The sequence below is a fragment of the Ursus arctos genome, unplaced genomic scaffold (genome assembly GCF_023065955.2).
Source record: "Ursus arctos isolate Adak ecotype North America unplaced genomic scaffold, UrsArc2.0 scaffold_8, whole genome shotgun sequence".
NCBI classification, from domain to species: domain Eukaryota; kingdom Metazoa; phylum Chordata; class Mammalia; order Carnivora; family Ursidae; genus Ursus; species Ursus arctos.
The window spans coordinates 80471844-80483973 of NW_026623100.1; the positions used below are offsets into that span (position 1 = coordinate 80471844).

The window sequence follows — 12130 nt, forward strand, 5'->3', positions numbered from 1 at the left end:
TAATTTCACGTGGCGTTACGGCATAGAAAATACCAGCCCGTCTCCCAGCTCCATTCCACTCAAGCATCCCTTAGTTCTAGCAGTCTGCCATTCTGCCTTCGGAGAGACTCAAAAATATTCACCAGTTTCTATCATGCTACTGGGGAGGATCTAGAGAGTTGGGATTCTAGTGAACTCTTGGATACACCGCCACTGGACTGACTGTGGGTGAGAATGTGTCTCCTGATGAGTAATCCACAGGAGATCCTCTGGGCTCAGAAGCTCAGTATTTGAATATTGTGTCTGAGGTGTACAAAAATACCTGAAGAGCTCTTTGAGAAATCCAGTAGACAATATCTCAATAGTAATGCAAGTCCCACTTTTGGCACCGGCCAGATTTCTCAACAGACATTAGGAAAGCCCAAGGGGATCCAACCCAGTTGGCACTTGCTTATGAGGGAAAGACTAAGTTTGATTGTTGTTGTTCTTAAACACATTTATGATAATCCTAATACCGTATATTTTAGTAATGTGTGATTTGCAAGAGCCTTCACATACATTGTTTCAAATGTAAACGTTGGTTACCTCTTTTATGTAGTGTCTGCTTTAAGAAAGTCTTCTAAATTAATGTTTAATGAACGAATCAATGGTTTCCGTTATGGGAGGGGCACAGTGTGTCTTCGAGTTTAGATGATGGGAAGTGCGTGCCGGGCCCAGCTTCTACCAGCTCCTTGTCATGCAGCTCCCATCGCTAGACGGGCTTCGGGCAGGCCACGAGCCTCTCTCTGGGGCTCAGTTTCCTCACTGTATAGAATCAAGAGGCTCACGAAGCCCCCAGAGGTCTGCCACGTGGGGAGCCTCCGCCATGCCCGTGGATCCCTTAGTGAGAGACACCTTCCTGCCGTGGCAAGAGCTGCAGGGTGGCTTGTGTCCCGGGGCCAGCAAGTGCAAAGGCATGGATAACCCCGGGGCGTGCGCAGCAACGTGGTCGTGCACACGTTCGGTGGCGTGGTGGTTAGTGCAGCGATGTGCCCTTGAGCTGCTCAGGCCCCCAGCTCCCTGAGCCGCCGTCTCCCATCTGCCCCGTGGAGATAAGAGGCTGTGTGTTGTGTGCAGTAAGTGAGATAATGTGTGTAAATCCAGGGCACAGGAGTTGGCCCCTAGCACAAGCTCGATGCATGAAAATTCTTCCATTCAGGGTCCCAGGGGGTAGAAAGCAAGAAAATATAACAATAAAGAAGGTAGGGGGGGAGGAAAGATGGATTGCCATTCTTTAAATAAAATCGGCGAGCGAGGTGTGAGAAAAATAGAGAAATGCAGAGAGTATGAGAGAGAGGAATAGCCACAGGCACTTGGAATAGTGCGGAAAGATTCTCATAAGTAAAAGCTTCTTTTAAAATATTGGAGTTCCTCCATATGGGAAGCTTGGGGAGAGAAGAGAAAAAAATTAAATTAAAGCATTTGAAAGTATATTATAGTTTTATCTCTTTGGCTCTGCGATTTCAGAAATAATATAATCCTATGGAAAACATGCTGTCAGAAGATTTTGTGTAGTGGCGCCCCGACAGAACGGGACTGAATGATGTCAAAAAAGCTTATATAACAGTTTTGTTTTATTCATTTACATAAATCACATTTACCGTAGGTGTTTTATTCAAAATAAAGTTTGGGAAAAATAAATTGAACAGATGAACCTAGGCAAACCTGGTGATTTTTTCATGAGTAGTGTTTGATGATAAAGGCATAAAAGCATAATGTGGCATCATTTCACCAAGGCACAATATGGATCATCCATATGGAGCAGAAGTTGATAATACTGCAAAGAAGCAAAAATAAACAGAACAGATGTACTTGTAAAATCAAGTCTGCACCCACCCCTGAGTACCTGCGTTGCACTGGAGAAGTTTCTACAAAAACTCAAAACTGGCGTCAAGTCACCTTCCCACGGGGACTCTTGGAAAGCCAGAGATGAAATCGTACGTGACCGAGCAGAGATGGGAAGAGGTTTCCTAAAGCAGCATGCATTCCCATGGTGGGGGCTGGACCGGAGAACGTGCTGGCTCCCACGGCAGAGCCATCTGACAGTGCCTCCCATGTCGGGGTCAGAGGCCTGGGCTGAAATCCTGGGTCCCCCCATTACCGGAAGAATCCATGCGAAATCCCTAAGTCCTAAAGCATGGGGTTTCTCAAAGGTAACATGGAAGTGGGGTTACCGACTTCACAGCGACATCGCAAGGCGTAACGGACAAAGTATCAGCAAGGGGAAAAAGGTGCAAAGTCAAAGCACGGGCAGGGTTAGAGCTGTGTCTGCAGCAGTTTGTACAGGACCTTGTCCCAGGGACACGCCGAAGGACATGTGACGTACAGTGACCTCATTTTTGCAAGGAGGTAAGATGCTTGAGAACCCCAGGCTTATTGCTTGATAAAGATTCCGTGTAGAATCGTAACATCCCTGAGAGCATGTCGGGGCCAGACCACTCTGCCCGTCCCAGGAACAGTGTGCACATAAGCTTCATCAGCTCCATGGCGCTCTCTCACATAGTTGCACCAGATCCAGCCAAACCCTGTGAGATCCGCGAGCAAGGGAATCATCCCCATTTCACAGACGAATAGGGGTGGCTCAGACAGGGTGCTTGGACCAGAACCCCTTCGCTGTCTCCCACATATTGGCAGACACTCATTGTAGGAGACTTGCATCTCACCAGCCGTGAGCTGTGGGGCCTGTGTCTGAGGACGGACAGACTTGAGAACAATCAGGTCCCAGAACCCGGCATTTAGCGGAAAGTGTACTGAATCATATTTGTCATGCGGAAAGTACCAAGTTCTTTGCAAACTGTGAAGTGCCAGCATGCATATAAAGTGCTGTCTTTTCATCCTGCTTCTAATGAGAGAGCCGAGCCATATCCACTGCTGGCAAGAAGGAGTCTTCTCAGACCTTGCTCCCGAGGCTGCAGGAGCATGACTGCTGGCCCCTGCTGTGGGCCAGGCTCTCCTGAACCCCAGCTTTGTGTCATTCGCCAGGCACATGGAAGAGGACAGTGCGCTGCTTCATTTAAAAAGCCCAGCTGCTGCTCAGGTTACCCGAGTGCAGAAAAGTCCCTTTGCACGTTTTACAAAAGGTGTCTGGAAATTCTTTTCCCATAGAGAATCCACGGCTGCATATTTCAGAGAGAAGTCAGCAGATGTGCTTTCAGCAGCCCAGAACACAGTTTAAGGAAGCTGAGGACCAAAGGGAAAAGGGAAAGCAGAAGGGAAATTCTCCCCTCTACCCACAGTAAATGTGGTCACGTGGCCAACAGCTGGAAGGCACCATACACGGCCCCTGATATAATCAAGTGGCCACCCATCTGCTTGGTTCCCAAAGCAGCGAGGAAAAAATAGCGTCCCACGTCCCACGCACTCCAGCTGTCCTCGGCATCCAGCGCTCGGTGATTTTTTTTTCTAAAAATAAAATGAAATAAAATCATCACTTTTCCAATCAGGAGAGCACTTGTTTAAGGAGCAGTTACACGAGACAGGAGCCGTTGTCCCAAGTGTACCTGCAGGTTCGTCAAAGCAAGGGTGAAAGTCTTCCCTTTCTTGGCGAGGGGCGGCCTCCGCGCTGGAGCTCCACAGCCCTCGGGCATCCGAGGCCCCTGCTTGAAGTGAGCATCTGGAGGAGACACTCGGTCTCTGAGGCCCTCGGGGCCATGGGGCTGAGGTCCAGAGCCCCGCGAGCCCCTGGGGATTCGCACCCCCCGGGTCACATGTAGATTCTGTTATTTCTAATCAGATCCCTGCAGCCTCCCTCGGTGGAATGTGGGCATATGTCAATATTCAAGAATAGAACTGGCAGATATTTGCGGACACACAGCCTTCGGGTGTGCCAGCATTATCTTCAGTCAGATTCCCTTTTAGAGGAAACACAGACCAAGCAAATGCTTCCCTGTGGACTTCAAGTTTTCCAGCAGAAGTTGCAAAAGAGTCTGCCATGAAAAGAGGAGGAAGGAGGCTGATTCCCATGATGGCGGGAAGAGCCTGCCCTCCCTTATCCCTGCCACCCCCTCAGGCCCCTGTCACTGCCGTGAGATGACCTGCCCGGCGAGACTCCGTGACGCGTCCCAAGTCCAGTCCTTGCCATTAGTCGATCCAGCGGCAGTCCCCTGATTGAATCTCCACAGCGCCTCACACACACCCCTCCCGGCTGTTGTCACATTGCCCTGCGATCGCATGAAACACATTTGCCTTGTTCACTAGATCATCTGTGTGTTATTTACTGGGGAAACTTTCATGCAGCGTTTATCGTGAGCCGGCCACTGTCAGGGGTTTACATGAATGAGCTCGTCTCATCCCCCTAACAGCCCTGCGATTTAGTCGTGGCTGCTGTGGCCATTCGACAGATGCGGTGACTGAGGCGCTTGGCCCGGAGCCACCCAGCACGTTGGTGGCAGACCAGCAGCTGCACCCAGGCCGTCGGGCTCCAAGCTCATATCGCTCCACTGCTGCTCTCCCAGCATCTCGAGGCAGGAGGAGCGTCCCTCATCTTTAATTTATGCATTACCTATCTCTTGCCAATTCTACACATTCTTGTGGATAAAATGGTGATGGCAATGAGATCATTCTAAAGCTACTAATCGTTGTTACGTATGCATGTTTCCGTAGGGTCTCCGTATGAGGGCAGCTCGAGGAAAGGACACTTAATGCCAACCCGTAATTCAGGCATAGCAAGAAATGGTACAAAAACACTGTGGTGGAATCAGTCAGGCAGACGTTATGAAGCCCGTTTTACAGATGAACAAACTGAGTTCTAAGATTTATTGAAGAATTGGATACCTGAGTGTTGCACCAAGTTGTGTGTGAAGATAAAATTTCACATGCAGTTTCCTAGCTCAAGAGATACCAGGTGATTAAAAAGCAGCCATACCAAGTTCACTCCTGAAGGAGCTGAATAAGTTCAGGGAGCTCTAAGAAGTTCCTGAGAGTAGAAAATTCAGAGGAAACAGACCACAAATTTCATGATTGGTGATCTAGTGGCATTACGGCTGCTGCTTGGACCCTAGAAGGATTAACTAAAGCAGCGTTCTGTATAATTCCGGTAGTTTTTGGAGTTGCAAAAGTCTGGTATCCTGTAAATAGCTGAATTTGTAGAATATTCACTGCAATGGCAATAATTTCTGTCATTCATGTCTGACTAGCCCTTGCTAGATGCTTCCACGTGCAGTTTGATCTGAGTGTCTCCCAAGAAACTGGTGTGGCAGGGCGGGTGCTGTCATCCTGACAGGGGAGCTGAGCACCATAGGGGATATGCCTGCTGTGCCCCTAATCCCCATGGCCTGCTGAGCGTCATCCCAGTGGGGGGAAGGGGGGAAGGCAGTTACTCTCCAGGAAGCCCTAACCACACTTAAAATGTTGGTTTAGTTCCAAATATTCCACTTCCTTGAATTAGACAAGGTGATAAGGATAATATGTGGGAAAATGCACTTTCTGTGGGTTTCCAGGAAGGTTGAATACAGCAGGGATGAAGAGAGGCCAGGGTAAGCCTGGCTGTTCCTTCAGGAACACACGTATCCCTTTGGGGAATAGTGGTTATCACAGGACAGGGGGAATTTCCACCAGACCCTTGTTATCCACCGTCCTCCACTCTGTCTACCCCAGGACAGACGGTGGAGCTGGCCCCTCTCAGTCCCTGCACTCAGGTGAAGGCTGCCCCTCTTCCGTTTTAATCCCCCCCTCCCCGGTCTTTCTCTCTCTCTCTCTTTGTCTCTGTCTCTCACTCTCTCTGTCTCCCCTTTGTCTCTCTGTCTCTGTCTCCCTCTCTCTGTAACACTGCCTTTTCAGTCCATCTTGGGACATGGCGGGAAGGATTACTCCTGAGGCCTGAGTTCATCTAAAAGGTTCCTATGACATTTTCAGATACAGTATTTGTTACTCTGTGATTTTATTTTTCCTTTGCAAGTGTTTTAACAAACATTCAAATCTAAAATTACTCAAATCTCAATTATCGTGAGAGTGCTAAAAAAAATTCACCACGGACATTAAACACTAGTTCCTTTGAAAATGTTTAAGAATAAATGAATGCGCCACAAAATACTTGACAGGATGAATCTTATTTCTTATTTTACTTATTAGTCCGGAAGAGGGGGTGCATCGTGTTGTTTCCAAGTTTGCAGACAATGCTGAAAATGCTGTTGAACAGAAAGACGTCAAGCTGACAGGGATAGATGGCAGCAAAAAGATCCCCCGAGGCTGGCTGTGTGGGTGACAAGTGGCAGATGAGCTCCAGAGTGGGCAAGTGTGGGGAAACGCGTCGTGGGGAAAGTCAGTGACAACAGGACTCTCTCCTCGCTGTCGGAGGCATGACACAGGGAAGATGATTTCAAATCACCAGAAACCATCATCTGATAAATAAATATTAGTACTCCATAGAATAACGTTTTATAATTTACAAAAAAAAAATGTGTGTGTGTGTGTGTGTGTGTGTGTTGGCAAATACGTGTGTGCATCTGCGTACATACACAGTAAGTAGCCCCACAGAGTTTTACCTGTGCATTACGTGGGACTCCTTCCGTTAGCAACTTGGTTGCAGTTACAATGGCTGTTTAATGATGAAACAGTTGTTTATTCTTCTTGACCTCACAACTCATAATCTTGAAGGAAGGCATACCTATAACCCGCGTCGTATGGTGTTTCCTGGGCTGTTTTACATAAAAATGCTGACTGACTCCTACACAGCATCAGAAATTCTTCAGGAAGCAAAGAGCAGAAGAATATTATACAGGATGGGCCCTTCAAACTCAACATTGCATTTACCTTAGGAACGTGGTGGAAAACATCAACCATTCTATGACATGATGTTCTCTTTATAATGTTAGGACCATATATGTAGTTTGTTTCTTCTGGATAGACAGGAGAACACTGTGCTTTATTTATTTTTATCAATCTGCAAATTTTGTAACTGTTCTTTTTTCCTCTGTGTTGATTTCTAAGAAGCGAAAAGTCAAATTTGCAGCCCACGTGCAGTAAATTTAGGGAAACTTACAGAAAAAAGGGAAAGAGAATTTATCATTGACTCTATTAGTTTCATCTGAAGCAGACACACACCAGAGGGCTGACAGCCCGTATGACAAGCCACGGGCACTCAGTTCCATGGACAGTGGTCACACACAACCCTCTGTACTTAGCACAGAACACGTCGTGTGATTCAGTCTGTCCCGTCCCTGAGCATTGTCTCTGAATTTTCAGTTTGGGCCTCTCCAGCCTCTGGTACAACTTTGCCTGGGGTTTTCCCAAGGCTTGCATCTGTAACAGGCGACAACACGTGGTCCCTCTCACCTTGTGGCATTTCTAGCTCCCAGCTGCAGGCCTGGCTCAGCCACGTAGGAGCGAATGTGTGCCCAGGTGAGACCAGCAGCAGATTCTTGAAGTTTCTCAAGTTGTCCCGGTAAATTGAATCAAGTAAACATTTGTGTTTCGTTGGAGGCCAGTTTCATTTCTTAAATAATGATGTGGCACAATTTATGATAGAATGAAAAAAAAATGTGTCACTGAGATATGGATCCAAGCAATTTGGGAGCAAATGTTTGTTTCTATACAGGGTATGGACTGGCTGTTAGTTACACTATTCATCGGTCATCCTAAGGGTTTCCTTGAGCCGGCAGTGTTTGCTGCAGAGAATGTTCCAATCCAAAGCAGAGATCTTTTCAGGAAATGATAGATTGGGGTTACAATATCAATAAGCTTTTCTATAACTTCTCTCTCTTTGGCCATTCATCACTAATATTTTTCCCACTGAACATTAGGTATTCAAAATCATTTTTTCCCAGTGACTTTTGTATGTATCTGTATTTTGTGTTTATCCCTATTCCTTTACTGAAACAAAGATAAGTTCTTTTACCAGTGCACAATTCAACGTCTGGCACACTTTATCTGCACATCAAATGTTTGTTTAAAAAATGAATTTGAATTCAATCACCTTGAACGTTTTGCTTGATTACCTCCAGTTTTCTGGAGGCAGGCAATCCTATTATCTATACATGAGTTGGTAAGATAAAAGGGGACATTTTGGGTCTAAAATACGTGAAGTGATAAAATTGCAGTAAAATTGTCAATATCTAAATATGTATATTATTGCACAATGTAACTCGAAGACAAGAAGAGTCCTTGGATTTTACCTAATCAAATCACTTTAGAGTCAAGGAAACAAAGTGACCTGCTCTATGTCACACAGCTAGTCCACGGCCTCTGGGTCAGAAATCCTCCCCTGTGTTTCGGTGGCTCCTGGCCCAGAACACTCTTCCTGAGAGCAACTCCTGGATTCTACGTGGGGTTAAGCCTCCCTTTCTCCAGACATGGCTTTAAAATTAAGCTTAGTTATTAACTCTGGTGATGTGTTTCCACGCTGAGGAACGTGGAAACACGCTCTGTACGTGACAGACTCGTCGAACCAGTTTCTTGTCTCTGGGCAGGTCACTGCACACGGCTCTTCGGGTCTGATCCCAGCGGCAGACAAAATCAGGAGGAAAAGTCTCGTCATTTGAAAATGTGATCCAGTGGCCTTGAGTGGCGTCTCTTGAAGGAAAGTAAGGCAGTGCTTTGCTCCTGGATACCAACTGCCTTCCGGACATTACACGTTCTTTTGTAATTTCATCGAGAGGCCCTGAAAGCTTCCCCTTGTTAAGAGCTGAAATAAAGATCCTTTCTCCGGCCTCTGTCCACACTGCAGAGTGAATGTATCTTCTCACTTAAAATAAAAACCATATGCAGCGTGTCCCACGCCTTTTCCTAGTGACTATGGCTCCTGCATTTCCTGATCTTTCCCTTCAGGGAATCTCTTCCCCCATAGGAGGCTCTGTCGTCCTTAAGGAAATCACTCCGTTTCTTTATTTTCTTCAAGGGATTACTTGTCTTCATTGGATGTGTAACAGTCAACAGGTGGGACTATTTAAAAAGTGTCCTTCACTCCTCTCCCAAAATGCTCAGATGTGTGCCCCAAGATAGGGCCATCATGGGGCCCCATCCTGGGCTTGGAACTTCGAGCCTGTTGACAGATCACTCCTGAGGAAAGCCCCTGGTTCCAGCAGAGCGCTTTGGTAAACGGCTTCCTGGGGCTCCTTGGACTCTGGCTCCTGGACATTTCCGCACCCCCTTCTCCAGCGCTTCCGTTGATCCGGCGAGCTAGTCAGTGTCTTTCCTCCAGTTCCCATCTTGCTTAAGCTCTCTAGTTCGGGGATCTGTTGCTCGCAGCCAAACAACCCTAACCGACACACACTCTAGTCAGGCCTGAACCACCCCTTGGCCCTGTGACCGCAGCTTCCAGGCTGGTCACTTGCTTGCTTCAGTTCACTTCACACTCGTGTTTGATAGGTGTCACCTGCTACACGCTACTCGGGGCTGAAATGCCTGGGGGCACCCCGGAGAGGAAGGAGGCCAGTCTGGGTGCTTCTGGAAGGGCTTCCTGTCTGGGCCAAGACCTGAAAGATGAGTAAGAGCTGGAGGGTGGCTGGGGCGCCTGGGTGGCACAGCGGTTAAGCGTCTGCCTTCGGCTCAGGGCGTGATCCCGGCGTTGTGGGATCGAGCCCCACATCAGGCTCCTCCGCTATGAGTCTGCTTCTTCCTCTCCCACTCCCCCTGCTTGTGTTCCCTCTCTCGCTGGCTGTCTCTATCTCTGTCAAATAAATAAATAAAATCTTTAAAAAAAAAAAAAAAAGAGCTGGAGGGTGGAACAGAGGTGACACGGGACCAAGTTGGAGAAGTGGTGTGGGCAGAGAGAGCAGGAGCGTGTCCTAAGAACCCGCGAGGAGAGGAAATGGCACGGAAGTAGGTCCCTATCAGAGTGCTGCCCCGGTGGAGGAGATTGTCCTGATTCTGGGACAACTGGGAAGCCATTGAAAACCTTCCCGCAGAGCCGAAGTGCGACCCGGCTGTCACCTCAAGATCCCGAAGAGTCTCAGAAGCCGCTGCACATCCTGCGGGCTGCGCTCGTGCCCTCGCTCTGGCTCCCGGCACATTCCCTTTGAAAGTTCATCGTCCCTACGACCCTGCTCTCTTCTCTTCCTGGTCAGTCGGATCCATACCTGTGCTTCACTTTCCGTGGATACATGACGGCCCCAAATGACCCTCAGAGCTTCGGCCTGTGCCCATCGCTGCCCCCCCTCCAGAGGCCCCATTACAGAGCGTCATTTCATCCTTTCCTCACAACGTCTGCGCCTTCCTCCGTTCCCTTTTCGCAACAGAAGTCCTGACAAACACTAAGCTATTTAAGTCAGAAATCTTGGACTCATTTTTTTTTCCTTCCCTTTTCCTGAATATGACCCACAACCATTGAATTAACCACCAGGTCTTATGGATTTTATTCATTAAAAACGTTGACTCTGGTGTCTTCAATATCATTGCTTTACCTAAGAATTGGTACTCTGACTCATCTTGCTGGAAATATATTCCTGATGGTAGTTCTGTCTGTACTGCTTACATCCGTAAAGTTCATCCTTCCATGACACAGCGGGTCCCCGTGGTCACACTTACCGAGGCTGAGCGGCCTGGCACGCACATTTACGTTCTTGCCCTCCCGATTCCTCCGTCTCCTCTCTCCCCTGCCCACCGTCTCCCTCTCCTCACTCTGGCCGCATCTGAAATTCTATTTGACTTTCTCAGCCTCTTTGGAGCTTTCTCATACCTTTATTCATTGTAGATGGATTCCCTTTGCTTAAAATGTTATTCTTCCTGTCTTAGCTCAGGCTGCTGTAGCAAAAATACCATAGACTGAGTAGCTTATAAACAAAGGAAATTTCTTTCTCGTCCTGCCAGAGGCTGGACTTCTCAGATCAGGGTGCCCGCGTGGTAGCGTTCCAGTGATAGCCGCCTCCTGGGGCTGTGGACCGCTGTGGACCGCTAACTTCTCCTAGCATCCTCCCATGGCTCAGGGATGATGAGGCAGGTCCCCAGGGTGACTTTTATAAGGACACTAATCCCATCGTGAGGGCCCCACCTCATGACCTCATCCTGTCCTAATTACTTCCCAAATTACCCACCTCCTAATACCATCACACAGTGGGGTAGGGTTTCAACCTGTGAGTTTTAGGGAAACACAAACAATCCAAAACATTCCCTTTTTCCCTTTAACCTTCAGATAAGATGTCCTCTGCTCCCTCCTTGGGGCTCAGTTTCCCTTCCTCTGGGCTCAAACTGCAACTTGCCTTTCCTTCGCATTGGGCCCCAACACAGGAATAAGCACCTTCTGGGAGGGACTGGCCACCTTCCTCTTGGGTCCTGCCCAGCTTCCCTGCACCCCAGGCAACGCTTGGTGAACCGTGAACTGAGACGAGTGAGAAGCGTAAGGTGTACGTGCGCCAATGGACATGAGATTCTGTGGCTTGTGATCTTCAGGGACTCATTTACCGTGGCAGTGTTTCATGTTCTTTTTTTTTCATGAAATCTGTAGATTTACATTTATTTTCTCTCATGACATTAGTTCTGCCACATTAAACAATTCTATACTGTTTGAATATTTTCACTTTAAAATGTGTCCGGGGGTAATAAAGCTGAAGAAACACATTTGCCGATGAGAACAGTGTAGTCCACGTGCATCCCTCACTGGGTCCCTCTGAGCAGCCCTCCCCCAGCGCTGCTTTCTTGAATACAGAGGTGCTGACGTTGTATGCAACATTAATAAAACAGTGGGGGCTTTTTCAATAAACAAAAGCTAGGGTTCTTCCATCCGAGAAACATTCTAGTAGAAGTAAAAAATGGAAGCCAGGGCAGCTCTGAGTGAAACAAAAGTTATTTTCTGCATTTTTTGCTTTTACACCACGTGTGACAACACAGCCAGTCCAAAGTACATTTTTTTACTTTATTTTTTTAATCTTTGGCTACTCTACAGTCTTCCAATGACTTACCTTGAAAATAATGTTGATTTCTGCTCTGTTCACCTCACAGAGTTAGACGAAATAAAGCATATGAGAGTGATTTATAAACTTTGAAGAACCATACACATATTAAGTGCTTTTTTAATACTAGCAATCAATCATTAATCACCGAGTGTCTACTGTGTAGAAGTTGTGCGTGCTAGATACAAATACGAAGATTTAAACCCCCGGTCTCTGCTGTGGAGTAATTTGCAGTTGGTTTTGAGGAGAGTGAGGGGAGAGATGGTAACTGTCAGCAGCACGGTCTGCAG

The 12130-nt window shown here is 47.4% G+C and overlaps 1 long non-coding RNA gene across 1 annotated transcript; it reads right to left on the reverse strand.

Moving 5' to 3' along the window:
* Positions 1 to 1577: 1577 nt before the first annotated feature.
* On the reverse strand, positions 1578 to 3790 carry LOC130543141 (uncharacterized). The gene is made up of 2 exons (XR_008958232.1): positions 3519 to 3790; positions 1578 to 3420 (listed from the first exon to the last, which is right to left on the reverse strand). It is a non-coding gene; the product is annotated as an uncharacterized LOC130543141 (long non-coding RNA).
* Between the last annotated feature and the right edge of the window lie 8340 nt (positions 3791 to 12130).